General features: G+C 43.8%; 16 non-coding genes across 16 annotated transcripts; all 16 read right to left on the reverse strand.

Annotated features, from left to right (window-relative positions):
* TRNAK-UUU (transfer RNA lysine (anticodon UUU)) lies at nucleotides 1-73 on the reverse strand. Its single transcript has one exon. It is a non-coding gene; the product is annotated as a tRNA-Lys (tRNA).
* Nucleotides 74-1296: 1223 nt separating this feature from the next.
* TRNAR-UCU (transfer RNA arginine (anticodon UCU)) lies at nucleotides 1297-1387 on the reverse strand. Its single transcript is given in 2 exon segments — nucleotides 1297-1332; nucleotides 1351-1387. It is a non-coding gene; the product is annotated as a tRNA-Arg (tRNA).
* Nucleotides 1388-1726: 339 nt separating this feature from the next.
* On the reverse strand, nucleotides 1727-1799 carry TRNAK-UUU (transfer RNA lysine (anticodon UUU)). The gene has a single exon. It is a non-coding gene; the product is annotated as a tRNA-Lys (tRNA).
* An 855-nt stretch (nucleotides 1800-2654) lies between these two features.
* On the reverse strand, nucleotides 2655-2727 carry TRNAK-UUU (transfer RNA lysine (anticodon UUU)). Its single transcript has one exon. It is a non-coding gene; the product is annotated as a tRNA-Lys (tRNA).
* Nucleotides 2728-9411: 6684 nt separating this feature from the next.
* TRNAR-UCU (transfer RNA arginine (anticodon UCU)) lies at nucleotides 9412-9502 on the reverse strand. The gene is given in 2 exon segments: nucleotides 9412-9447; nucleotides 9466-9502. It is a non-coding gene; the product is annotated as a tRNA-Arg (tRNA).
* A 339-nt stretch (nucleotides 9503-9841) lies between these two features.
* TRNAK-UUU (transfer RNA lysine (anticodon UUU)) lies at nucleotides 9842-9914 on the reverse strand. Its single transcript has one exon. It is a non-coding gene; the product is annotated as a tRNA-Lys (tRNA).
* An 8095-nt stretch (nucleotides 9915-18009) lies between these two features.
* On the reverse strand, nucleotides 18010-18100 carry TRNAR-UCU (transfer RNA arginine (anticodon UCU)). Its single transcript is given in 2 exon segments — nucleotides 18010-18045; nucleotides 18064-18100. It is a non-coding gene; the product is annotated as a tRNA-Arg (tRNA).
* A 339-nt stretch (nucleotides 18101-18439) lies between these two features.
* TRNAK-UUU (transfer RNA lysine (anticodon UUU)) lies at nucleotides 18440-18512 on the reverse strand. Its single transcript has one exon. It is a non-coding gene; the product is annotated as a tRNA-Lys (tRNA).
* An 855-nt stretch (nucleotides 18513-19367) lies between these two features.
* TRNAK-UUU (transfer RNA lysine (anticodon UUU)) lies at nucleotides 19368-19440 on the reverse strand. The gene has a single exon. It is a non-coding gene; the product is annotated as a tRNA-Lys (tRNA).
* Nucleotides 19441-19744: 304 nt separating this feature from the next.
* TRNAR-UCU (transfer RNA arginine (anticodon UCU)) lies at nucleotides 19745-19835 on the reverse strand. Its single transcript is given in 2 exon segments — nucleotides 19745-19780; nucleotides 19799-19835. It is a non-coding gene; the product is annotated as a tRNA-Arg (tRNA).
* A 339-nt stretch (nucleotides 19836-20174) lies between these two features.
* On the reverse strand, nucleotides 20175-20247 carry TRNAK-UUU (transfer RNA lysine (anticodon UUU)). Its single transcript has one exon. It is a non-coding gene; the product is annotated as a tRNA-Lys (tRNA).
* Nucleotides 20248-21102: 855 nt separating this feature from the next.
* Nucleotides 21103-21175, reverse strand: TRNAK-UUU (transfer RNA lysine (anticodon UUU)). The gene has a single exon. It is a non-coding gene; the product is annotated as a tRNA-Lys (tRNA).
* A 295-nt stretch (nucleotides 21176-21470) lies between these two features.
* TRNAR-UCU (transfer RNA arginine (anticodon UCU)) lies at nucleotides 21471-21561 on the reverse strand. Its single transcript is given in 2 exon segments — nucleotides 21471-21506; nucleotides 21525-21561. It is a non-coding gene; the product is annotated as a tRNA-Arg (tRNA).
* A 1267-nt stretch (nucleotides 21562-22828) lies between these two features.
* Nucleotides 22829-22901, reverse strand: TRNAK-UUU (transfer RNA lysine (anticodon UUU)). Its single transcript has one exon. It is a non-coding gene; the product is annotated as a tRNA-Lys (tRNA).
* Nucleotides 22902-23205: 304 nt separating this feature from the next.
* On the reverse strand, nucleotides 23206-23296 carry TRNAR-UCU (transfer RNA arginine (anticodon UCU)). The gene is given in 2 exon segments: nucleotides 23206-23241; nucleotides 23260-23296. It is a non-coding gene; the product is annotated as a tRNA-Arg (tRNA).
* Nucleotides 23297-23635: 339 nt separating this feature from the next.
* Nucleotides 23636-23708, reverse strand: TRNAK-UUU (transfer RNA lysine (anticodon UUU)). The gene has a single exon. It is a non-coding gene; the product is annotated as a tRNA-Lys (tRNA).
* Nucleotides 23709-24459: the final 751 nt, after the last annotated feature.

Consider the following 24459-nt stretch of genomic DNA (forward strand, 5'->3'; position numbering starts at 1 on the left):
CGCCTGAACAGGGACTTGAACCCTGGACCCTCAGATTAAAAGTCTGATGCTCTACCGACTGAGCTATCCAGGCTCTGCTATACTCTACCTTAAAATCAGCTAAACAAATGTGGACGTACACTGACCTACACTTTGTATATTTATATAATTACATATTAGCAATCAATATTCTAGAGTTTAATAATGAATTGATATTATAAGCATTTGAAATTTCAGCAGCACACGTAATCCATTATAACTCCGGAAATTTGTACTATCTCATTTTCGGATGACATAGAAATCACGTGTTTAAAATGACACAGTGAAATTAATAAAGGGCCAAATACTATTACTAACTCCTAAATTACATTTTCAGCAGTATCATTGGGAATTTCCTCTTGGGCATAGACTATGCAACATTTTCAAAGCAAACAGTCTCTGTTTAAGTAGACTTTCTTTCACTGCCATTTTGGTAAATGTTTCTGGTGATGGAGAAGCAGGATTGCTGGTTACTGTTTCAATTAGTTATAAAATAGAGGAGGGATAAAATTGACCCAGTTGGTGTTCGATCCCTTAGCGTTTGAATGCTTTTGCTACATTCGCCTAGGACTCCAAGCCGCAATCCATTGCACCAGAGATCCGACCTGATTCAACAAGGTGATCAGAGATTCACAAATAAAAAGATGACCTATAAGTGGTTGACCAACTTTATCAAATTAATCTGACACTAGCTTACATTTTGAACATTGAATTGGATAAAAGATAATCAACATGTCAAACTACATGATACAGTTTGGGTAAGTCTTCTTAACCCTTGTCAAAGAAAGTAGAGCACAGATGGGTATGTAAGGACTCGATCAAGACTTTTTTGAACCATCTGTAATTGGAATTCCCATTCATTGGATCCTGAAAAGAGTATGCATTTGATATACATTTTCTTTAACCAAGCCGCCTGAACAGGGACTTGAACCCTGGGCCCTCAGATTAAAAGTCTGATGCTCTACCGACTGAGCTACCCAGGCTCTGAGGCAGCACCCCACAAAATGGCATTATCAACATTAGGAAGTGTCCCAACTATCACTACGTTTTTTAACCCCTTGCGTGCGGGGCGTATTTTCCGCCTGTGCTGACTCCGCCTTGCGCGGGCGGAGTCATGACGGAACGGTTTCGTCATCAGCACAGCTCACCCGTAGCTGATGACGGAACCGTTCTGTCATCAGCACGCAAGGGGTTAAGATGGTTGCCGGTATTAGTACTAAATACAGAGAATATAATAATGAATTGGTACTTGGGATAACAGGATAACAGGGATAAAACTGACTCTGCTGGGATTCGAACCCACAACCTTTGAATATCTTTTTTACATTCACCTAGAGGTCCAATGCGCTATCCATTGCGCCACAGAGCCAATCTGCTATAATGAGGTGCAGAGATGATCTGAAATGAAATAATGAGCTATTAGCTGTTGATCAGCTTTATAAAGTTCATTTGATACTATAACCATGGCTATATTTTGAATATTGAATTGGTGAAATGATATTCACCGTCTCAGACTACATGATACCATTGGTAAATCTACGTACGACTTAAGTTTAGTCAAATGGCACATAATATGTGAGACAGATGTGTATTTCACAACTCCATGAAAGACGTTTTTGCAATTTTAGTAATGGAATATCTTATTCGTCATGCAGGGGTCCACAAAAAGAGCATACAATTAGAGTACTTTTTCTTTAAAGGAAACAACCGCCTGAACAGGGACTTGAACCCTGGACCCTCAGATTAAAAGTCTGATGCTCTACCGACTGAGCTATCCAGGCTCTGCTATACTCTACCTTAAAATCAGCTAAACAAATGTGGACGTACACTGACCTACACTTTGTATATTTATATAATTACATATTAGCAATCAATATTCTAGAGTTTAATAATGAATTGATATTATAAGCATTTGAAATTTCAGCAGCACACGTAATCCATTATAACTCCGGAAATTTGTACTATCTCATTTTCGGATGACATAGAAATCACGTGTTTAAAATGACACTGTGAAATTAATAAAGGGCCAAATACTATTACTAACTCCTAAATTACATTTTCAGCAGTATCATTGGGAATTTCCTCTTGGGCATAGACTATGCAACATTTTCAAAGCAAACAGTCTCTGTTTAAGTAGACTTTCTTTCACTGCCATTTTGGTAAATGTTTCTGGTGATGGAGAAGCAGGATTGCTGGTTACTGTTTCAATTAGTTATAAAATAGAGGAGGGATAAAATTGACCCAGTTGGTGTTCGATCCCTTAGCGTTTGAATGCTTTTGCTACATTCGCCTAGGACTCCAAGCCGCAATCCATTGCACCAGAGATCCGACCTGATTCAACAAGGTGATCAGAGATTCACAAATAAAAAGATGACCTATAAGTGGTTGACCAACTTTATCAAATTAATCTGACACTAGCTTACATTTTGAACATTGAATTGGATAAAAGATAATCAACATGTCAAACTACATGATACAGTTTGGGTAAGTCTTCTTAACCCTTGTCAAAGAAAGTAGAGCACAGATGGGTATGTAAGGACTCGATCAAGACTTTTTTGAACCATCTGTAATTGGAATTCCCATTCATTGGATCCTGAAAAGAGTATGCATTTGATATACATTTTCTTTAACCAAGCCGCCTGAACAGGGACTTGAACCCTGGGCCCTCAGATTAAAAGTCTGATGCTCTACCGACTGAGCTATCCAGGCTCTGAGGCAGCACCCCACAAAATGGCATTATCAACATTAGGAAGTGTCCCAACTATCACTACGTTTTTTAACCCCTTGCGTGCGGGGCGTATTTTCCGCCTGTGCTGACTCCGCCTTGCGCGGGCGGAGTCATGACGGAACGGTTTCGTCATCAGCACAGCTCACCCGTAGCTGATGACGGAACCGTTCTGTCATCAGCACGCAAGGGGTTAAGATGGTTGCCGGTATTAGTACTAAATACAGAGAAAAAATACCTGTGCTCTAAATTAGTTTTTTATAACGCCCCAATCAACAGTATCACTGATAATTATTCCTTATTGTGCAACCCAGCCTTGGTCGGTAGTAATCTCGTCCTTATGGCAACATTCGCGCTAACCGCGATCACATACCATCAAGATGGCCGCCCAAGGTGAGCGCTCTAGTCTTCCGGCAACCCGGAAGCACGCGTGTTTAAATGCACCGCGAGCCCGAGTTCAAATCAGTATGCGGTCCGGCGAGGAGACATCAGGTAGTACCGAGCGGGTCTGCCGATAGGAAGTAAGTGTATTAGTGGCGATAGACTGCAAGGAAACCGGCATTTCCGAGTGGCAACTGGAAAGGCCCTTCTAACTCTAAACTTTGATAATCCTTTTCAGCAATGTTTCCACGAGGCGTTCCTGCCCTTGCCTAAGACCATGGGGTGTAATTCTATACTCATTTATGTAAATATAACCATCTGCCATTTTTCTTCGTGTGTATATGTTGTGTGTGTTTTGTCAATAGTCACCTTTAGTCTGCGTGTTTTATGTGTGAAACCACTAAACCACTTTATTCACAGTGATTTATTTCTCTACACCGGCATGACAACTAGCACGCATCAGTATGATGTCAAGGGCACACTCACGCCCTAGCTAGAATGAGAGGCATGTGAGTTGTTCCCCTTCTTGGAAGGGGTTGTCCATCAAATAACAACTGTTATTCTATTTTACAGAAATCGAAGTGAAACACAAAACGTATGTATAATAACACGCATGTTTATTGACAACAGCGTTCACTGTAAATAAGTATTTTTTAGCAATACTTTTTCATTTGAAAAACAGGAGTGGCAATACAGGGCTGGACCCTGTATGGTCCTGAAGAAAAGCTTAGGGGAGCTTGAAACATGTTGACCTTTAACACTGATCTAACTCAGTAAAAGTTAGAAGACAGTGTTACCCCTTTTTAATTTTTTATACCACACTAGGAGCGAAAATAAATTGTTGAGGCCCACTAGCACGGTATATTTTAATTCCACACCCACTCCATCATCATTACACATGCACCACACATAGTCATCTCACAAAACTAGTGCTCCTGCGTAGTCGCCTTGTCGCAGCACGCCCCTTTTCGTAGAGAACTGGGATGGCCCCAATGATGAAGCATGTCACCGTGGGGCAACCCCGGTGAGTGAGGGGACTCTAAAAAGAAATTTTTCTTTTTTACACACTTTTGGTACACACTGACTCAATAAGCAGTGACCATACGAACACCTACCAGGTCTCTGGACCCTTGACATAGGGTTCCTGTATTTCGTACACAGACCGGAGGACGACCTGGTCTGGTTTAACCTCCTTCTCCCTCTTCTTTTGTTTATGCATTCAGCAGCCACGGGCTGCGGGAGTCTTTTTCTCTAAAACGTAGATCAATAGACTGGTATATACCAGGTTGATCTAAAGACTAAGACAAACACACACGTAGAATCACCAAAAGAACCATGGCACAGAACACAGGACTATCCTTCTCGGAGGATGAAGTAGATAGAGCCATTGCCTCCATGTTACCACATACAGGAGCACCCACAGGAGAAAACAGCGATGCGAGCCAGTGTTGGGACGAATTGACTGAATTAAAGAGAACACAAATAAAAACATTGATCCATGGCGTCATGATGGCGGAGTATTTACAAGCCAACGCAGCACCAAGGGGCCTCATAGTCAGGAATGAACCTTTTATATTCCAGCACGACAAACAATTTAAGCTGGACTGGTCACAAATATCCTGGCATTGTACCAGAGATTGGCTGGTCCTAATTATTAAAACCGCGACCAGATTAGTAGATTCCCTAAAGGAAGAAATAAATTCCATGGAGATACGCCTCAAGTCTTTTCAAACTCCAGCAGAATTAACAAAAAGACTTAATGAGCTGAACAAAACAATGTCTGAATTTGAAATCAGCCTAAAGGATTCAAAATACATAAAATTATCCAAAGATAAAAAAGCATTTGCTCATGAAAAAGTGTATCCCTACATTAGGGACGATTACAGAACCAGTAATAAGAACCCTGGATACAACACTGACAGTGATGGCTCGGACACAGGATCAAATAGCTCGGGGGGATCAAGCAATTATAACACCACCCCCAACAGAAGACCCAGAAGAGGAAGAGGGAATACAAGGGGTTTCAGAGGAAACCAAGCACCGATGTGGCCCATGTATCAAGACCCATACAATTATTGCCCTCCGCCCCCGCCTTTTTTCTACGGCCCACCCATGTACAACCAACCCAACTACCAAAACTGGGGAAATGACCAAGGAAACCAAGGAAACCAAAGGAAACCTTTTTTAGGGAGAGGCCGCCAGGCACAAAGAGCAAAAAACAAACCCAACCAAGGAGTACAATGGGCAGAACCAGTGGTGACAACAACACGTCACACGCGGAGCAAAGGCCCGCCGGAACCAACCACGAGCACCAGCTCGATTTAGTAGTAAATCTATCCTCACTATGCCTCACGGCTATGCAGATCCAAGTGCTCAATAAAGGCTTAGGATTTGTTCCTACCCCAACCACAGACAAGTTCAAACTATGCTGTGAATTAAAAGAATTCCTGAGAAAGATCAAATTACAGGTTTTCTTTCAAGACAAAGACCCAACAGAACAAACAAAGAGTGACACGGGCTTACATAAAAAATCAAATTTTGTCCCTCCATCGCACAACCTCCCTGTGGAGGTACTAACCTTTGAAAAAGCGGTCATGAGAGAAGTTCAGGAGTTAGACCCGCGAGCTAAAAAGGTATTTCATAACACCAGCAAAGCTGAACAATCCGCGCTACAGGAACTGTCAAAAAACAACCAAATCACCATAAAACCAGCCGATAAAGGCGGGGCAATTGTATTACAAAATACCACGGATTACAGGAATGAATGTCTCCGTTTACTAGGGGACACAAGAAACTACGCCAAACTGGAAGAAGACCCAACAGAACGTCTAAGGATCTCAATTGCATACCTGACAGAGGAATGTCAAGCCAATGATTGGCTAAGTAAAAAGGAAATTGAGTTCTTAACAAACAAAAAACCAACAATACCATACTTCTATACTATCCCTAAAATACATAAGAGATTGGAAAACCCACCAGGGAGGCCCATAGTCTCGGGGATAGGCTCAATTCTAGAGCCACTTTCACAATTCGCAGATGCTTTTCTCAGACCTCTTGTTCAAAGAACAGACACATACTTGAGGGATACCAAGGACGTACTGTGCCTGTTACAAGACTTAACCTTTGACGCGACATCCAGCCTTCTGATAAGTCTGGATGTCGAAAGTCTATATACCAGCTTGCCACACAGAGAGACTTTACAGATTCTAGAGGAAGTATTATACGAAAACGAATGGGAATTCCATACTCCTCGCCATGTAGTACTCGAATGTTGCCAACTAGCACTGTGTGAAAACTTTTTCCGCTTCGAATCTACCCTTTATAAACAACAACATGGGACCAGTATGGGCAGTACTTTTGCGCCGAGCATAGCCGGGTTGTACGTCCATCAACTGGAGAAAAATAAGATACTGAATGAAAGGAACCCACACAGACACCAGATCCTACAATGGAAACGCTATATCGACGATATTCTGTTGATATGGCAAGGCACAGAAGAAGAGGCGCAGACCTTTCTCTCCTGGCTTAATACACAAGATCCCTTCCTCAAGTTTACCTGCTCAATGAGCAAGACCGATTTAGTTTTTCTAGATCTAAACATCCATGCTGAGTCAGGCAGACTGGTGACTACAACCCATTTTAAAGAGACAGCAAGGAACTGTCTCTTAACATTTGACAGTTTCCACCCTCGCCATCTCAAACAAAACCTGCCATTTGGACAATTCCTTCGTCTGCGCAGAAATTGTAGCAAAAAATCTGACTACCTAACTCAAGCGGAAGACTTAAGCAACAAGCTAAGAAACAGAAAATACCCAGAAAAACTAATCAAAGAGGCTAAAAAACGGGCAGCAAACAACAACAGGGAAGCGTTACTGGAACCAAAAGAGAGAACGCAATCAGAGGACAAAAAACCAATTTGTATCACCACGTACAATCAAGTTTCTGATAGTGTGTCCAAAATAATCAGAAAACATTGGCCAATACTTAACAGCGGCGGCCTCCACATACCCACTCCCATGTTCAGTCATAGGCGGGGTAAAAATCTGAAGGATTATTTGGTACATACCCGTCCAACACCCACAACCCAAACAGTGAGATCCCAACCACTACCTGATGGGCATTTTCCATGCAACAATTGCAGTGTTTGTCATTTGACTTCTCCAACCAAGAGCGTGACCTTTAACAACAACACGAAATGGGAACTAAAGGGTTTTTCAAATTGCAATACAAGTGGGGTTGTATACCTAATAACCTGCACGTGCAACCTTCACTATGTAGGAATGACCACTAGGAAGGTCAGTACTCGTATTGTAGAACACAGAAGCAACATCCGGTGTAAGAGAGCAACAACAAGAATGACCACCCACTTCATTGAACACAACCACACCCCAAATGATCTAACGTGGGTAGTCATCGAAACAGTGAGGAATAAAGACAATCAGGAACGGGTCCTCCACGAAAGAGAACAAAGATGGGTGTTTCGCCTACATACGGACACCCAGGGACTTAACGATGAAATCCCTTGGGGAGCCTTCCGCCCATAGACTACACTTTTTCTTTTCTGAATAAATTCGAGATGGTATAACCATACCTACTTTAAACTCATGGTAACACCTCCCATGAGAATCTGCATACTGGAGAACATAACCCATCACCTTGAACATTGTTTTAATAAAGATGAAGCACAGACTTCCCTGAAAAGACAGCTACCAACCTTCCCACCTCCAAATGTTAACATAACCCGTTTTTCATGAAAATAGCCTAGCCCTTTGCAAAAAAACTCCATCCAACCGAGAAAAAATACCTGTGCTCTAAATTAGTTTTTTATAACGCCCCAATCAACAGTATCACTGATAATTATTCCTTATTGTGCAACCCAGCCTTGGTCGGTAGTAATCTCGTCCTTATGGCAACATTCGCGCTAACCGCGATCACATACCATCAAGATGGCCGCCCAAGGTGAGCGCTCTAGTCTTCCGGCAACCCGGAAGCACGCGTGTTTAAATGCACCGCGAGCCCGAGTTCAAATCAGTATGCGGTCCGGCGAGGAGACATCAGGTAGTACCGAGCGGGTCTGCCGATAGGAAGTAAGTGTATTAGTGGCGATAGACTGCAAGGAAACCGGCATTTCCGAGTGGCAACTGGAAAGGCCCTTCTAACTCTAAACTTTGATAATCCTTTTCAGCAATGTTTCCACGAGGCGTTCCTGCCCTTGCCTAAGACCATGGGGTGTAATTCTATACTCATTTATGTAAATATAACCATCTGCCATTTTTCTTCGTGTGTATATGTTGTGTGTGTTTTGTCAATAGTCACCTTTAGTCTGCGTGTTTTATGTGTGAAACCACTAAACCACTTTATTCACAGTGATTTATTTCTCTACACCGGCATGACAACTAGCACGCATCAGTATGATGTCAAGGGCACACTCACGCCCTAGCTAGAATGAGAGGCATGTGAGTTGTTCCCCTTCTTGGAAGGGGTTGTCCATCAAATAACAACTGTTATTCTATTTTACAGAAATCGAAGTGAAACACAAAACGTATGTATAATAACACGCATGTTTATTGACAACAGCGTTCACTGTAAATAAGTATTTTTTAGCAATACTTTTTCATTTGAAAAACAGGAGTGGCAATACAGGGCTGGACCCTGTATGGTCCTGAAGAAAAGCTTAGGGGAGCTTGAAACATGTTGACCTTTAACACTGATCTAACTCAGTAAAAGTTAGAAGACAGTGTTACCCCTTTTTAATTTTTTATACCACACTAGGAGCGAAAATAAATTGTTGAGGCCCACTAGCACGGTATATTTTAATTCCACACCCACTCCATCATCATTACACATGCACCACACATAGTCATCTCACAAAACTAGTGCTCCTGCGTAGTCGCCTTGTCGCAGCACGCCCCTTTTCGTAGAGAACTGGGATGGCCCCAATGATGAAGCATGTCACCGTGGGGCAACCCCGGTGAGTGAGGGGACTCTAAAAAGAAATTTTTCTTTTTTACACACTTTTGGTACACACTGACTCAATAAGCAGTGACCATACGAACACCTACCAGGTCTCTGGACCCTTGACATAGGGTTCCTGTATTTCGTACACAGACCGGAGGACGACCTGGTCTGGTTTAACCTCCTTCTCCCTCTTCTTTTGTTTATGGAACCGTTCTGTCATCAGCACGCAAGGGGTTAAGATGGTTGCCGGTATTAGTACTAAATACAGAGAATATAATAATGAATTGGTACTTGGGATAACAGGATAACAGGGATAACAGGGATAAAACTGACTCTGGTGGGATTCGAACCCACAACCTTTGAATATCTTTTTTACATTCACCTAGAAGTCCAATGCGCTATCCATTGCGCCACAGAGCCAATCTGCTATAATGAGGTGCAGAGATGATCTGAAATGAAATAATGAGCTATTAGCTGTTGATCAGCTTTATAAAGTTCATTTGATACTATAACCATGGCTATATTTTGAATATTGAATTGGTGAAATGATATTCACCGTCTCAGACTACATGATACCATTGGTAAATCTACGTACGACTTAAGTTTAGTCAAATGGCACATAATATGTGAGACAGATGTGTATTTCACAACTCCATGAAAGACGTTTTTGCAATTTTAGTAATGGAATATCTTATTCGTCATGCAGGGGTCCACAAAAAGAGCATACAATTAGAGTACTTTTTCTTTGAAGGAAACAACCGCCTGAACAGGGACTTGAACCCTGGACCCTCAGATTAAAAGTCTGATGCTCTACCGACTGAGCTATCCAGGCTCTGCTATACTCTACCTTAAAATCAGCTAAACAAATGTGGACGTACACTGACCTACACTTTGTATATTTATATAATTACATATTAGCAATCAATATTCTAGAGTTTAATAATGAATTGATATTATAAGCATTTGAAATTTCAGCAGCACACGTAATCCATTATAACTCCGGAAATTTGTACTATCTCATTTTCGGATGACATAGAAATCACGTGTTTAAAATGACACAGTGAAATTAATAAAGGGCCAAATACTATTACTAACTCCTAAATTACATTTTCAGCAGTATCATTGGGAATTTCCTCTTGGGCATAGACTATGCAACATTTTCAAAGCAAACAGTCTCTGTTTAAGTAGACTTTCTTTCACTGCCATTTTGGTAAATGTTTCTGGTGATGGAGAAGCAGGATTGCTGGTTACTGTTTCAATTAGTTATAAAATGGAAAGGGGCGACCACTCGGTCCCCCCGAACGTATGGTGGAGTGCCTCGATCCCCCCGGGAAGCCATTTTTGGGCGGGAGGCGTGTCTCGGCTGGTATGCCCGAAGCGGCGTAGCCGGGGCGCGCTTTTTCCCGCCCTAGAGTGGGCTGGCCTAGACACCGACGTAGCCAGCCTCGCCCTAGGGGCGGGCAGGGGCGGGTTCTCGCCCGCCCTGAAGACGGATAAAAAGAGACGCAAGACCAGAAGACGTCCTCTTGTTCTTGTGCTCCGAAGCTGCACCTCCTCGCTACACGTGAGCTCGGGACAGAACGAAGAGCCAATTTTGAGCGTTTTTGATCCTTTTCTTTGTCTTCTAGATACTTCCTCGGGGTGATGCCCAAGAAAGGCGCGAAGAGAATGACGACCGACCAGATGGTGCGGGCCCTTTGCAAAGAAGTGTCCGACATAAAGAAACGGTTGGCAGAACGAGACGGGGAGGAGGGTACGGGCCCTGCGCCGGCTGGAGGGAGACCTAAGAGGCCGAGAAGGGTTCCAGCCGGTGGAGACGTCCCGGTTCCCTCTACCCCGCTCGAGGCGCCGACCCCAGTACCGATCGAGGGGAATCCAATCCCTGTTGTCGTCACCCCGACACCCAAGGGAGACATGCCCCCCGAGCTGGCAGCACAGCTAGCAGCATGGTTGGGGGATAGTAGTGATGGCGCCGCGGCTGCCGAGGCACAGGCGCTGATAAAAGGACTTCGTGAGAAAAGGGAGGCGGCTAAAGACAAGCCGCAAGCGGCAGAAGTCGCGTCCGGTTCAGGTAAGCGGCCATTGCCGATTGCAAGGGACGAGTCAGCACCCTCTCGTAGAGAGAGACTGGGACAACATGTGCCTTTGGCTATAAAGGAAAAGATCTGGTCTGGGGAGTATGTGAATATTTTCTCCTTGCTTGTTGACTATTATGATATGGAGCATGTTAAAAGTCAGAAGGACTTAATGCATCCGAGTGTTTGGCGCGCAAAAATGGCCGCCTTTAAGGTGAATGAGACTATTGGCAACTGGGGCAATGCGTGGGGTATTTTCACATCGATTTTGGGGGGACGTAGGCCCGAGTTGCTTCCGGAGTTTCCCGTTTATCAATCACGAATTATGGGGTACTCGACATCGTATCAAGGTAACCATTGGTTTTGTTATGACAACCTGTTCAGGAAAGAGAAGGAACATAACAAGAGTTTGACTTGGGATTGTTACGATTCTGTAACATGGGATAAAATGAAAGAATCGGGAATGTTAAGAATGCCATTGGTTGGGAGCAATGTTATTGATTACTCCCGCCAAAATGTGGGGACGCCCTTTCGACCAAGTACGAGCACCGACGACCAGTCGAGGCCCGCAGGCAATACAGGGAGAAAGGGTTTCTGTTTTAATTTTAACAAAGGGAAATGTACCAGGCCTCCGGGATTGTGTAAATTCAAACACGAATGTAGTACGTGTGGGTCGTCCCATCCTGAGTCATCGTGCAGAGCCAGAACGGGTGAGAATGGGGGTAAGGGGGGCGCCAAACAGGTCTAAGCTTGGCCGAGGGGCGCCGTTACCAACCCCGATTGATACCTTGGCAATGATTCCCTGGCTCAGCGAATACCCGGATTGTACTTCTGCCGGGGTGCTGCGGAACGGTTTTTTACATGGTTTCCGCATCCCGGTGGGGGACTTTCAGGGGGTAGGGATGTGCAAAAATCAACTTTCCGTGTTACAACATACATCTGTAGTCCATGAGAAAATTCTGAAAGAGGTTAGCCGGGGACGGGTTGCCGGCCCGTTTAGTGTACCCCCGGTACCGAATTTTGTTTGTTCTCCGTTAGGGGTGGTCCCCAAGAGGGACCCAGGTGAGTTCCGTTTGATCCATAATCTGTCTGCTCCACATGGTCTTTCGGTGAACGACGCAATTGATCCGGAAGTTTGTTCGGTGCGATACGCATCGTTTGATGAGGCAGTAGCCATCTTGAATCGCCTGGGGCCCGGGACGTTGATGGCGAAATCTGATATCGAGTCAGCGTTCCGGTTGCTCCCGGTACACCCAGACGATCAGCGTCTTTTGGGATTCGGGTTCCAGGGGTCATTTTACATGGATAGGTGTATGCCAATGGGTTGCTCTATATCATGTGCTTATTTTGAGCAATTCAGTACTTTCCTGCAATGGGTGTTTACTAAGAAAACGGGTTTTCGAAATGTAATGCACTACCTTGACGACTTTTTGTTCCTGGGCTCCGCCGGAAGTCCCGAATGTGCCCAGGCCTTAGATGAATTCTGTGTGTTGATGGGTCATTTTGGCGTGCCATTGGCACCGGGTAAGACTATGGGTCCCACGACTTGCCTCGAGTTTTTGGGGATCGAGTTGGACTCAAGGGAGGGGTGTTTCCGTTTACCAGCTAGCAAAGTGTTGAAATTCAGGACAGCCCTCCAAGTATGTTTAAATGCACCTAAGGTTACACTGCACCAGTTGCAACAATTAGTGGGAAAGTTGAACTTTGCCTTGAGGGTGATCCCAATGGCTCGCCCGTTTTCCCGCTCGATTGCCCAATCAATGGTTGGATTAAGAGAGGGGCATCATCGCACGAGATTATCGGCCGAAGTCCGCCAGGACATGCGGATTTGGTTAGCATTTTTGGCGGACTTCAATGGCCGAGTCGTCTGGAACAAGCCAGCCGTGTCCTCCGAAGAGCTTGGGCTATGGACAGATTCAGCAGGAAGTATAGGTTTTGGCGCCATCTTCGGCACAAAATGGTCTGCACAAAAGTGGCCCCTATGGTGGCACGAGAAGGGGCTGACGGGTAATATAGCTTTCCTTGAACTATTTCCCATTCTGGTGGCCCTGAGAACATGGCCAGACGGGTTCAGAGATCATTCTGTCGTGTTCTGGTCCGACAATATGACCGTGGTAGAATGCATCAATAGTCAGGCAGCCCGTTGTAAATTGATTTTGAGGCTGCTCAAAGAAATTGTCTTACTGTGTATGCAACTGAACGTGATATTCAGAGCAAAACATGTCCCAGGGGTGATGAATCAGGCTGCTGATGCACTGTCTCGTTTTCACATGCAGGCTTTCTCGGGTTTCCTTCCTTCAGCGGACCCAGAGCCGGCACCCTTCTCCGAAGCTCTCTGGTCTCTCGGTGCCCCGAACTTCGTCACCTCGTGGGAGAGAGTCTAGCACCCAGGACAAGGAAGGCATATGAAGGGGCGTTTCAGGCCTATTTAGCCTTTTTGGGGGAAGAGAGAGGGGGACTGTGGGGGCAGGAAGAGTGTGTAGTACTTTTTCTGATGTCTTTACGTAGGGCTGGGAAATCGGTGGCTACGGCCCAAAGGCATCGTGCCGCCATTTCCTTTGTTGCCAAGGCCCATGGCATCCAGGACCCGACAGCGTCTTTTACAGTACAAAAAGCGCTGCGTGGGTGGCAACGCCTGGAGGGTCGCAGAGTAGACGTAAGACGACCGATAGGTCTGGATAGGTTGGCCCAGTTACTGGCCTCACTCCCTAACACGTGCTCGTCCCCTTTCGAGACCTGTTTGTTCCGGACTGCATTTACGCTGGCATTTCACGGGGCTATGAGAGTTAGTGAGCTGGTTGCAAGGAACAAACAGGATGTGTCGGGGGGCTTGTGCAGGGAACATGTCCGGATCAGGGGCGATGCGATGATTGTCTCCTTTCTCAGGTCCAAGTCCGACCAAGACGGGAGGGGGGACTGCACGATCATTCGCCGGACCCCCGGATCCTCCATGTGTCCGGTACAGTGCTTAGAAGACTACCTAGCACGAAGGGTGGCATCATGGGGGGGGACATTGTTGAGGCATGCAGACGCCACCCCACTGACGAGGTTTCAGTTTCAGCGGGTGCTTGCAATGGCCATTGCCGCAACGGGCTTGGACCCGGGCGAATTTGGGACCCATTCCTTTCGGATAGGGGCTGCCACTGAAGCTACAGCCAGGGGTCTTAATGTAGAACAAGTAAAACGTGTGGGGCGTTGGTCCTCCAATTGTTATAAGAGGTACGTGCGATTGCACATGTTGTGAAGCTGTAATCATGTACTCACGCCTCTTGTCTTTGTTTGTTTTCAGTTGCGCAAGCCTACGAGGCAGGGCGGACTGTGCAGTCGACCCAACACCAGGCCAGCGGTTGCACATCACCGGCTGTAAGGAAGGAGGTGTGGGTCGTGGGCCACTCATACGTGAGACGGGCCGCGGACGTATTCAAAGCAGGTGACATGATTCACGTACCTGGGGAATACGGGTACAGAGTGTCCTTCTACGGAAGGGGCGGTCTCTGTATTGACCAGTTTCAGGCATTTTTTGAGGGTTTGTTAGAGCGGATGAGGTCACCGCCGTCCATAGTCATAGTGCATTTAGGGGGTAATGATTTGGTCACTACCGGTAGACGACTTCTCCTGGAGACTATGCTTTCCACGGTAAGTTGGTTAGCAAGGAGAGTTCCGGGGTGCATAATTGCGTGGTCTCATATGATCCCACGAAAAGTATGGCGGGGGGCTATCTCGATCCCTGCTTTAAATCATTCTGTTAGAAAACTGAATAACAAAGTGAGTAGGTTGTTCCGTTCCAAGACATTGCATTCGATCTCGCATAGTTGTATTAATGATGACAGTATGTATCTGGGGGATGGTGTGCATTTGTCGAGGGTGGGGAATGAGTTACTCATAGGAGACTTCTTAGCCTGGTTAAAATCATTAAAACATGACCTTTAGGTAGGAGTTTTGTGGGGGGTCCGGATAGCCGGTCAACTATCCGGACCTGTGGCGGTAAGGTCATGATCGGTGAGCACTAATTGGTAGATCCCTATGAGTGGGCGTCACCCAACACGGATGGGAGCGCTCGGGAGAGGTGGCCATTGGCCCCTCAGTGGGGAGGCGGTCCCGTCTAAGGGCGGGTCGCCGGAAGTAAAGGAAAGGCGGTCAAGGCCCCTTCCTTTGTAGGAGGGGTTACAGCCCCCTCCTGGGGAATTTCCCGGGGCCAGGGTCATCTGCGACGGCAGATGCGGTAAGTTGTGTGGGATGGGGGGAGGTCCACGATACCTTCTAGATACCACACACAAGTCTTCGAACGACCTTTAAATGGCGTCGAGTCTTAAGTGCCCCCGTCAAGTCAAGGGAAATTGTTAGTAGTTGCACTTGAGGTAAGCCTCTGTGCTGTCGCCCCTCACAAGTGGGAGGGGTAAGTCTGGTTAGGGATCTTGACACCGGTTATGACCTTGCCGTTGGCCCTTAAACGTTAGGATGTACAATTTCAGTGTTTCTAGAGAATGTTTTTGTTGGATGCTAGTTCGGCTAGGAGAAACTCTGTATTAGAGAATATGTTAAGGTGAGCCAAACATCGCAATGTGATAATGAAATTGTACATAAAATGAAACGTTTAATGTTTTAATTTTTTGTTTTAATAAATACGGCCGGGGGAGGGTCACTCCCTCCCCACATCCAAAAACTTCAAGAACTGTTTCCGGTTTCCCTCCTTTTGGGGATTGTGTTGAGAGGGGGTGGCGGGTATCTCAGCCATATGGAAAGGGGCGACCACTCGGTCCCCCCGAACGTATGGTGGAGTGCCTCGATCCCCCCGGGAAGCCATTTTTGGGCGGGAGGCGTGTCTCGGCTGGTATGCCCGAAGCGGCGTAGCCGGGGCGCGCTTTTTCCCGCCCTAGAGTGGGCTGGCCTAGACACCGACGTAGCCAGCCTCGCCCTAGGGGCGGGCAGGGGCGGGTTCTCGCCCGCCCTGAAGACGGATAAAAAGAGACGCAAGACCAGAAGACGTCCTCTTGTTCTTGTGCTCCGAAGCTGCACCTCCTCGCTACACGTGAGCTCGGGACAGAACGAAGAGCCAATTTTGACCCACCCACCAGCCCCTGAGGACAGCAAGTTGTTGTGCAATAAAGTGAATTTATAAGTTTGTTTTTCCATTCCGTTTACAGGCTGTGAAAGTATCAGTTTGTTGTTGATCATAATAAAGTATGGTGAATATTGTGTAGGTTGTTTCGATTAAAATGATTTGATATAGTATTTTTAGCATGTTCCTTCGGTCGTAGCGACCAATGTTTTTTGTAGGTTTGAATAAAAATTGTCGTATTTATTTTTTGGTAGGCGGTAAGGTCATGATCGGTGAGCACTAATTGGTAGATCCCTATGAGTGGGCGTCACCCAACACGGATGGGAGCGCTCGGGAGAGGTGGCCATTGGCCCCTCAGTGGGGAGGCGGTCCCGTCTAAGGGCGGGTCGCCGGAAGTAAAGGAAAGGCGGTCAAGGCCCCTTCCTTTGTAGGAGGGGTTACAGCCCCCTCCTGGGGAATTTCCCGGGGCCAGGGTCATCTGCGACGGCAGATGCGGTAAGTTGTGTGGGATGGGGGGAGGTCCACGATACCTTCTAGATACCACACACAAGTCTTCGAACGACCTTTAAATGGCGTCGAGTCTTAAGTGCCCCCGTCAAGTCAAGGGAAATTGTTAGTAGTTGCACTTGAGGTAAGCCTCTGTGCTGTCGCCCCTCACAAGTGGGAGGGGTAAGTCTGGTTAGGGATCTTGACACCGGTTATGACCTTGCCGTTGGCCCTTAAACGTTAGGATGTACAATTTCAGTGTTTCTAGAGAATGTTTTTGTTGGATGCTAGTTCGGCTAGGAGAAACTCTGTATTAGAGAATATGTTAAGGTGAGCCAAACATCGCAATGTGATAATGAAATTGTACATAAAATGAAACGTTTAATGTTTTAATTTTTTGTTTTAATAAATACGGCCGGGGGAGGGTCACTCCCTCCCCACATCCAAAAACTTCAAGAACTGTTTCCGGTTTCCCTCCTTTTGGGGATTGTGTTGAGAGGGGGTGGCGGGTATCTCAGCCATATAGAGGAGGGATAAAATTGACCCAGTTGGTGTTCGATCCCTTAGCGTTTGAATGCTTTTGCTACATTCGCCTAGGACTCCAAGCCGCAATCCATTGCACCAGAGATCCGACCTGATTCAACAAGGTGATCAGAGATTCACAAATAAAAAGATGACCTATAAGTGGTTGACCAACTTTATCAAATTAATCTGACACTAGCTTACATTTTGAACATTGAATTGGATAAAAGATAATCAACATGTCAAACTACATGATACAGTTTGGGTAAGTCTTCTTAACCCTTGTCAAAGAAAGTAGAGCACAGATGGGTATGTAAGGACTCGATCAAGACTTTTTTGAACCATCTGTAATTGGAATTCCCATTCATTGGATCCTGAAAAGAGTATGCATTTGATATACATTTTCTTTAACCAAGCCGCCTGAACAGGGACTTGAACCCTGGGCCCTCAGATTAAAAGTCTGATGCTCTACCGACTGAGCTACCCAGGCTCTGAGGCAGCACCCCACAAAATGGCATTATCAACATTAGGAAGTGTCCCAACTATCACTACGTTTTTTAACCCCTTGCGTGCGGGGCGTATTTTCCGCCTGTGCTGACTCCGCCTTGCGCGGGCGGAGTCATGACGGAACGGTTTCGTCATCAGCACAGCTCGCCCGTAGCTGATGACGGAACCGTTCTGTCATCAGCACGCAAGGGGTTAAGATGGTTGCCGGTATTAGTACTAAATACAGAGAATATAATAATGAATTGGTACTTGGGATAACAGGATAACAGGGATAAAACTGACTCTGCTGGGATTCGAACCCACAACCTTTGAATATCTTTTTTACATTCACCTAGAGGTCCAATGCGCTATCCATTGCGCCACAGAGCCAATCTGCTATAATGAGGTGCAGAGATGATCTGAAATGAAATAATGAGCTATTAGCTGTTGATCAGCTTTATAAAGTTCATTTGATACTATAACCATGGCTATATTTTGAATATTGAATTGGTGAAATGATATTCACCGTCTCAGACTACATGATACCATTGGTAAATCTACGTACGACTTAAGTTTAGTCAAATGGCACATAATATGTGAGACAGATGTGTATTTCACAACTCCATGAAAGACGTTTTTGCAATTTTAGTAATGGAATATCTTATTCGTCATGCAGGGGTCCACAAAAAGAGCATACAATTAGAGTACTTTTTCTTTAAAGGAAACAACCGCCTGAACAGGGACTTGAACCCTGGACCCTCAGATTAAAAGTCTGATGCTCTACCGACTGAGCTATCCAGGCTCTGCTATACTCTACCTTAAAATCAGCTAAACAAATGTGGACGTACACTGACCTACACTTTGTATATTTATATAATTACATATTAGCAATCAATATTCTAGAGTTTAATAATGAATTGATATTATAAGCATTTGAAATTTCAGCAGCACACGTAATCCATTATAACTCCGGAAATTTGTACTATCTCATTTTCGGATGACATAGAAATCACGTGTTTAAAATGACACTGTGAAATTAATAAAGGGCCAAATACTATTACTAACTCCTAAATTACATTTTCAGCAGTATCATTGGGAATTTCCTCTTGGGCATAGACTATGCAACATTTTCAAAGCAAACAGTCTCTGTTTAAGTAGACTTTCTTTCACTGCCATTTTGGTAAATGTTTCTGGTGATGGAGAAGCAGGATTGCTGGTTACTGTTTCAATTAGTTATAAAATAGAGGAGGGATAAAATTGACCCAGTTGGTGTTCGATCCCTTAGCGTTTGAATGCTTTTGCTACATTCGCCTAGGACTCCAAGCCGCAATCCATTGCACCAGAGATCCGACCTGATTCAACAAGGTGATCAGAGATTCACAAATAAAAAGATGACCTATAAGTGGTTGACCAACTTTATCAAATTAATCTGACACTAGCTTACATTTTGAACATTGAATTGGATAAAAGATAATCAACATGTCAAACTACATGATACAGTTTGGGTAAGTCTTCTTAACCCTTGTCAAAGAAAGTAGAGCACAGATGGGTATGTAAGGACTCGATCAAGACTTTTTTGAACCATCTGTAATTGGAATTCCCATTCATTGGATCCTGAAAAGAGTATGCATTTGATATACATTTTCTTTAACCAAGCCGCCTGAACAGGGACTTGAACCCTGGGCCCTCAGATTAAAAGTCTGATGCTCTACCGACTGAGCTATCCAGGCTCTGAGGCAGCACCCCACAAAATGGCATTATCAACATTAGGAAGTGTCCCAACTATCACTACGTTTTTTAACCCCTTGCGTGCGGGGCGTATTTTCCGCCTGTGCTGACTCCGCCTTGCGCGGGCGGAGTCATGACGGAACGGTTTCGTCATCAGCACAGCTCACCCGTAGCTGATGACGGAACCGTTCTGTCATCAGCACGCAAGGGGTTAAGATGGTTGCCGGTATTAGTACTAAATACAGAGAATATAATAATGAATTGGTACTTGGGATAACAGGATAACAGGGATAACAGGGATAAAACTGACTCTGGTGGGATTCGAACCCACAACCTTTGAATATCTTTTTTACATTCACCTAGAAGTCCAATGCGCTATCCATTGCGCCACAGAGCCAATCTGCTATAATGAGGTGCAGAGATGATCTGAAATGAAATAATGAGCTATTAGCTGTTGATCAGCTTTATAAAGTTCATTTGATACTATAACCATGGCTATATTTTGAATATTGAATTGGTGAAATGATATTCACCGTCTCAGACTACATGATACCATTGGTAAATCTACGTACGACTTAAGTTTAGTCAAATGGCACATAATATGTGAGACAGATGTGTATTTCACAACTCCATGAAAGACGTTTTTGCAATTTTAGTAATGGAATATCTTATTCGTCATGCAGGGGTCCACAAAAAGAGCATACAATTAGAGTACTTTTTCTTTGAAGGAAACAACCGCCTGAACAGGGACTTGAACCCTGGACCCTCAGATTAAAAGTCTGATGCTCTACCGACTGAGCTATCCAGGCTCTGCTATACTCTACCTTAAAATCAGCTAAACAAATGTGGACGTACACTGACCTACACTTTGTATATTTATATAATTACATATTAGCAATCAATATTCTAGAGTTTAATAATGAATTGATATTATAAGCATTTGAAATTTCAGCAGCACACGTAATCCATTATAACTCCGGAAATTTGTACTATCTCATTTTCGGATGACATAGAAATCACGTGTTTAAAATGACACTGTGAAATTAATAAAGGGCCAAATACTATTACTAACTCCTAAATTACATTTTCAGCAGTATCATTGGGAATTTCCTCTTGGGCATAGACTATGCAACATTTTCAAAGCAAACAGTCTCTGTTTAAGTAGACTTTCTTTCACTGCCATTTTGGTAAATGTTTCTGGTGATGGAGAAGCAGGATTGCTGGTTACTGTTTCAATTAGTTATAAAATAGAGGAGGGATAAAATTGACCCAGTTGGTGTTCGAACCCTTAGCGTTTGAATGCTTTTGCTACATTCACCTAGGACTCCAAGCCGCAATCCATTGCACCAGAGATCCGACCTGATTCAACAAGGTGATCAGAGATTCACAAATAAAAAGATGACCTATAAGTTGTTGACCAACTTTATCAAATTAATCAGACACTAGCTTACATTTTGAACATTGAATTGGATAAAAGATAATCAACATGTCAAACTACATGATACAGTTTGGGTAAGTCTTCTTAACCCTTGTCAAAGAAAGTAGAGCACAGATGGGTATGTAAGGACTCGATCAAGACTTTTTTGAACCATCTGTAATTGGAATTCCCATTCATTGGGTCCTGAAAAGAGTATGCAATTGATATACATTTTCTTTAACCAAGCCGCCTGAACAGGGACTTGAACCCTGGGCCCTCAGATTAAAAGTCTGATGCTCTACCGACTGAGCTATCCAGGCTCTGAGGCAGCACCCCACAAAATGACATTATCAACATTAGGAAGTGTCCCAACTATCACTACGTTTTTTAACCCCTTGCGTGCGGGGCGTATTTTCCGCCTGTGCTGACTCCGCCTTGCGCGGGCGGAGTCATGACGGAACGGTTTCGTCATCAGCACAGCTCACCCGTAGCTGATGACGGAACCGTTCTGTCATCAGCACGCAAGGGGTTAAGATGGTTGCCGGTATTAGTACTAAATACAGAGAATATAATAATGAATTGGTACTTGGGATAACAGGATAACAGGGATAAAACTGACTCTGGTGGGATTCGAACCCACAACCTTTGAATATCTTTTTTACATTCACCTAGAAGTCCAATGCGCTATCCATTGCGCCACAGAGCCAATCTGCTATAATGAGGTGCAGAGATGATCTGAAATGAAATAATGAGCTATTAGCTGTTGATCAGCTTTATAAAATTCATTTGATACTATAACCATGGCTATATTTTGAATATTGAATTGGTGAAATGATATTCACCGTCTCAGACTACATGATACCATTGGTAAATCTACGTACGACTTAAGTTTAGTCAAATGGCACATAATATGTGAGACAGATGTGTATTTCACAACTCCATGAAAGACGTTTTTGCAATTTTAGTAATGGAATATCTTATTCGTCATGCAGGGGTCCACAAAAAGAGCATACAATTAGAGTACTTTTTCTTTAAAGGAAACAACCGCCTGAACAGGGACTTGAACCCTGAACCCTCAGATTAAAAGTCTGATGCTCTACCGACTGAGCTATCCAGGCTCTGCTATACTTTACCTTAAAATCAGCTAAACAAATGTGGACGTACACTGACCTACACTTTGTATATTTATATAATTACATATTAGCAATCAATATTCTAGAGTTTAATAATGAATTGATATTATAAGCATTTGAAATTTCAGCAGCACACGTAATCCATTATAACTCCGGAAATTTGTACTATCTCATTTTCGGATGACATAGAAATCACGTGTTTAAAATGACACAGTGAAATTAATAAGGGGCCAAATACTATTACTAACTCCTAAATTACATTTTCAGCAGTATCATTGGGAATTTCCTCTTGGGCATAGACTATGCAACATTTTCAAAGCAAACAGTCTCTGTTTAAGTAGACTTTCTTTCACTGCCATTTTGGTAAATGTTTCTGGTGATGGAGAAGCAGGATTGCTGGTTACTGTTTCAATTAGTTATAAAATAGAGGAGGGATAAAATTGACCCAGTTGGTGTTCGATCCCTTAGCGTTTGAATGCTTTTGCTACATTCGCCTAGGACTCCAAGCCGCAATCCATTGCACCAGAGATCCGACCTGATTCAACAAGGTGATCAGAGATTCACAAATAAAAAGATGACCTATAAGTGGTTGACCAACTTTATCAAATTAATCTGACACTAGCTTACATTTTGAACATTGAATTGGATAAAAGATAATCAACATGTCAAACTACATGATACAGTTTGGGTAAGTCTTCTTAACCCTTGTCAAAGAAAGTAGAGCACAGATGGGTATGTAAGGACTCGATCAAGACTTTTTTGAACCATCTGTAATTGGAATTCCCATTCATTGGATCCTGAAAAGAGTATGCATTTGATATACATTTTCTTTAACCAAGCCGCCTGAACAGGGACTTGAACCCTGGGCCCTCAGATTAAAAGTCTGATGCTCTACCGACTGAGCTATCCAGGCTCTGAGGCAGCACCCCACAAAATGGCATTATCAACATTAGGAAGTGTCCCAACTATCACTACGTTTTTTAACCCCTTGCGTGCGGGGCGTATTTTCCGCCTGTGCTGACTCCGCCTTGCGCGGGCGGAGTCATGACGGAACGGTTTCGTCATCAGCACAGCTCACCCGTAGCTGATGACGGAACCGTTCTGTCATCAGCACGCAAGGGGTTAAGATGGTTGCCGGTATTAGTACTAAATACAGAGAATATAATAATGAATTGGTACTTGGGATAACAGGATAACAGGGATAACAGGGATAAAACTGACTCTGGTGGGATTCGAACCCACAACCTTTGAATATCTTTTTTACATTCACCTAGAAGTCCAATGCGCTATCCATTGCGCCACAGAGCCAATCTGCTATAATGAGGTGCAGAGATGATCTGAAATGAAATAATGAGCTATTAGCTGTTGATCAGCTTTATAAAGTTCATTTGATACTATAACCATGGCTATATTTTGAATATTGAATTGGTGAAATGATATTCACCGTCTCAGACTACATGATACCATTGGTAAATCTACGTACGACTTAAGTTTAGTCAAATGGCACATAATATGTGAGACAGATGTGTATTTCACAACTCCATGAAAGACGTTTTTGCAATTTTAGTAATGGAATATCTTATTCGTCATGCAGGGGTCCACAAAAAGAGCATACAATTAGAGTACTTTTTCTTTAAAGGAAACAACCGCCTGAACAGGGACTTGAACCCTGGACCCTCAGATTAAAAGTCTGATGCTCTACCGACTGAGCTATCCAGGCTCTGCTATACTCTACCTTAAAATCAGCTAAACAAATGTGGACGTACACTGACCTACACTTTGTATATTTATATAATTACATATTAGCAATCAATATTCTAGAGTTTAATAATGAATTGATATTATAAGCATTTGAAATTTCAGCAGCACACGTAATCCATTATAACTCCGGAAATTTGTACTATCTCATTTTCGGATGACATAGAAATCACGTGTTTAAAATGACACTGTGAAATTAATAAAGGGCCAAATACTATTACTAACTCCTAAATTACATTTTCAGCAGTATCATTGGGAATTTCCTCTTGGGCATAGACTATGCAACATTTTCAAAGCAAACAGTCTCTGTTTAAGTAGACTTTCTTTCACTGCCATTTTGGTAAATGTTTCTGGTGATGGAGAAGCAGGATTGCTGGTTACTGTTTCAATTAGTTATAAAATAGAGGAGGGATAAAATTGACCCAGTTGGTGTTCGAACCCTTAGCGTTTGAATGCTTTTGCTACATTCGCCTAGGACTCCAAGCCGCAATCCATTGCACCAGAGATCCGACCTGATTCAACAAGGTGATCAGAGATTCACAAATAAAAAGATGACCTATAAGTTGTTGACCAACTTTATCAAATTAATCAGACACTAGCTTACATTTTGAACATTGAATTGGATAAAAGATAATCAACATGTCAAACTACATGATACAGTTTGGGTAAGTCTTCTTAACCCTTGTCAAAGAAAGTAGAGCACAGATGGGTAT

Source organism: Lissotriton vulgaris, chromosome 1_2 (genome assembly GCF_964263255.1).
Source record: "Lissotriton vulgaris chromosome 1_2, aLisVul1.2, whole genome shotgun sequence".
NCBI classification, from domain to species: domain Eukaryota; kingdom Metazoa; phylum Chordata; class Amphibia; order Caudata; family Salamandridae; genus Lissotriton; species Lissotriton vulgaris.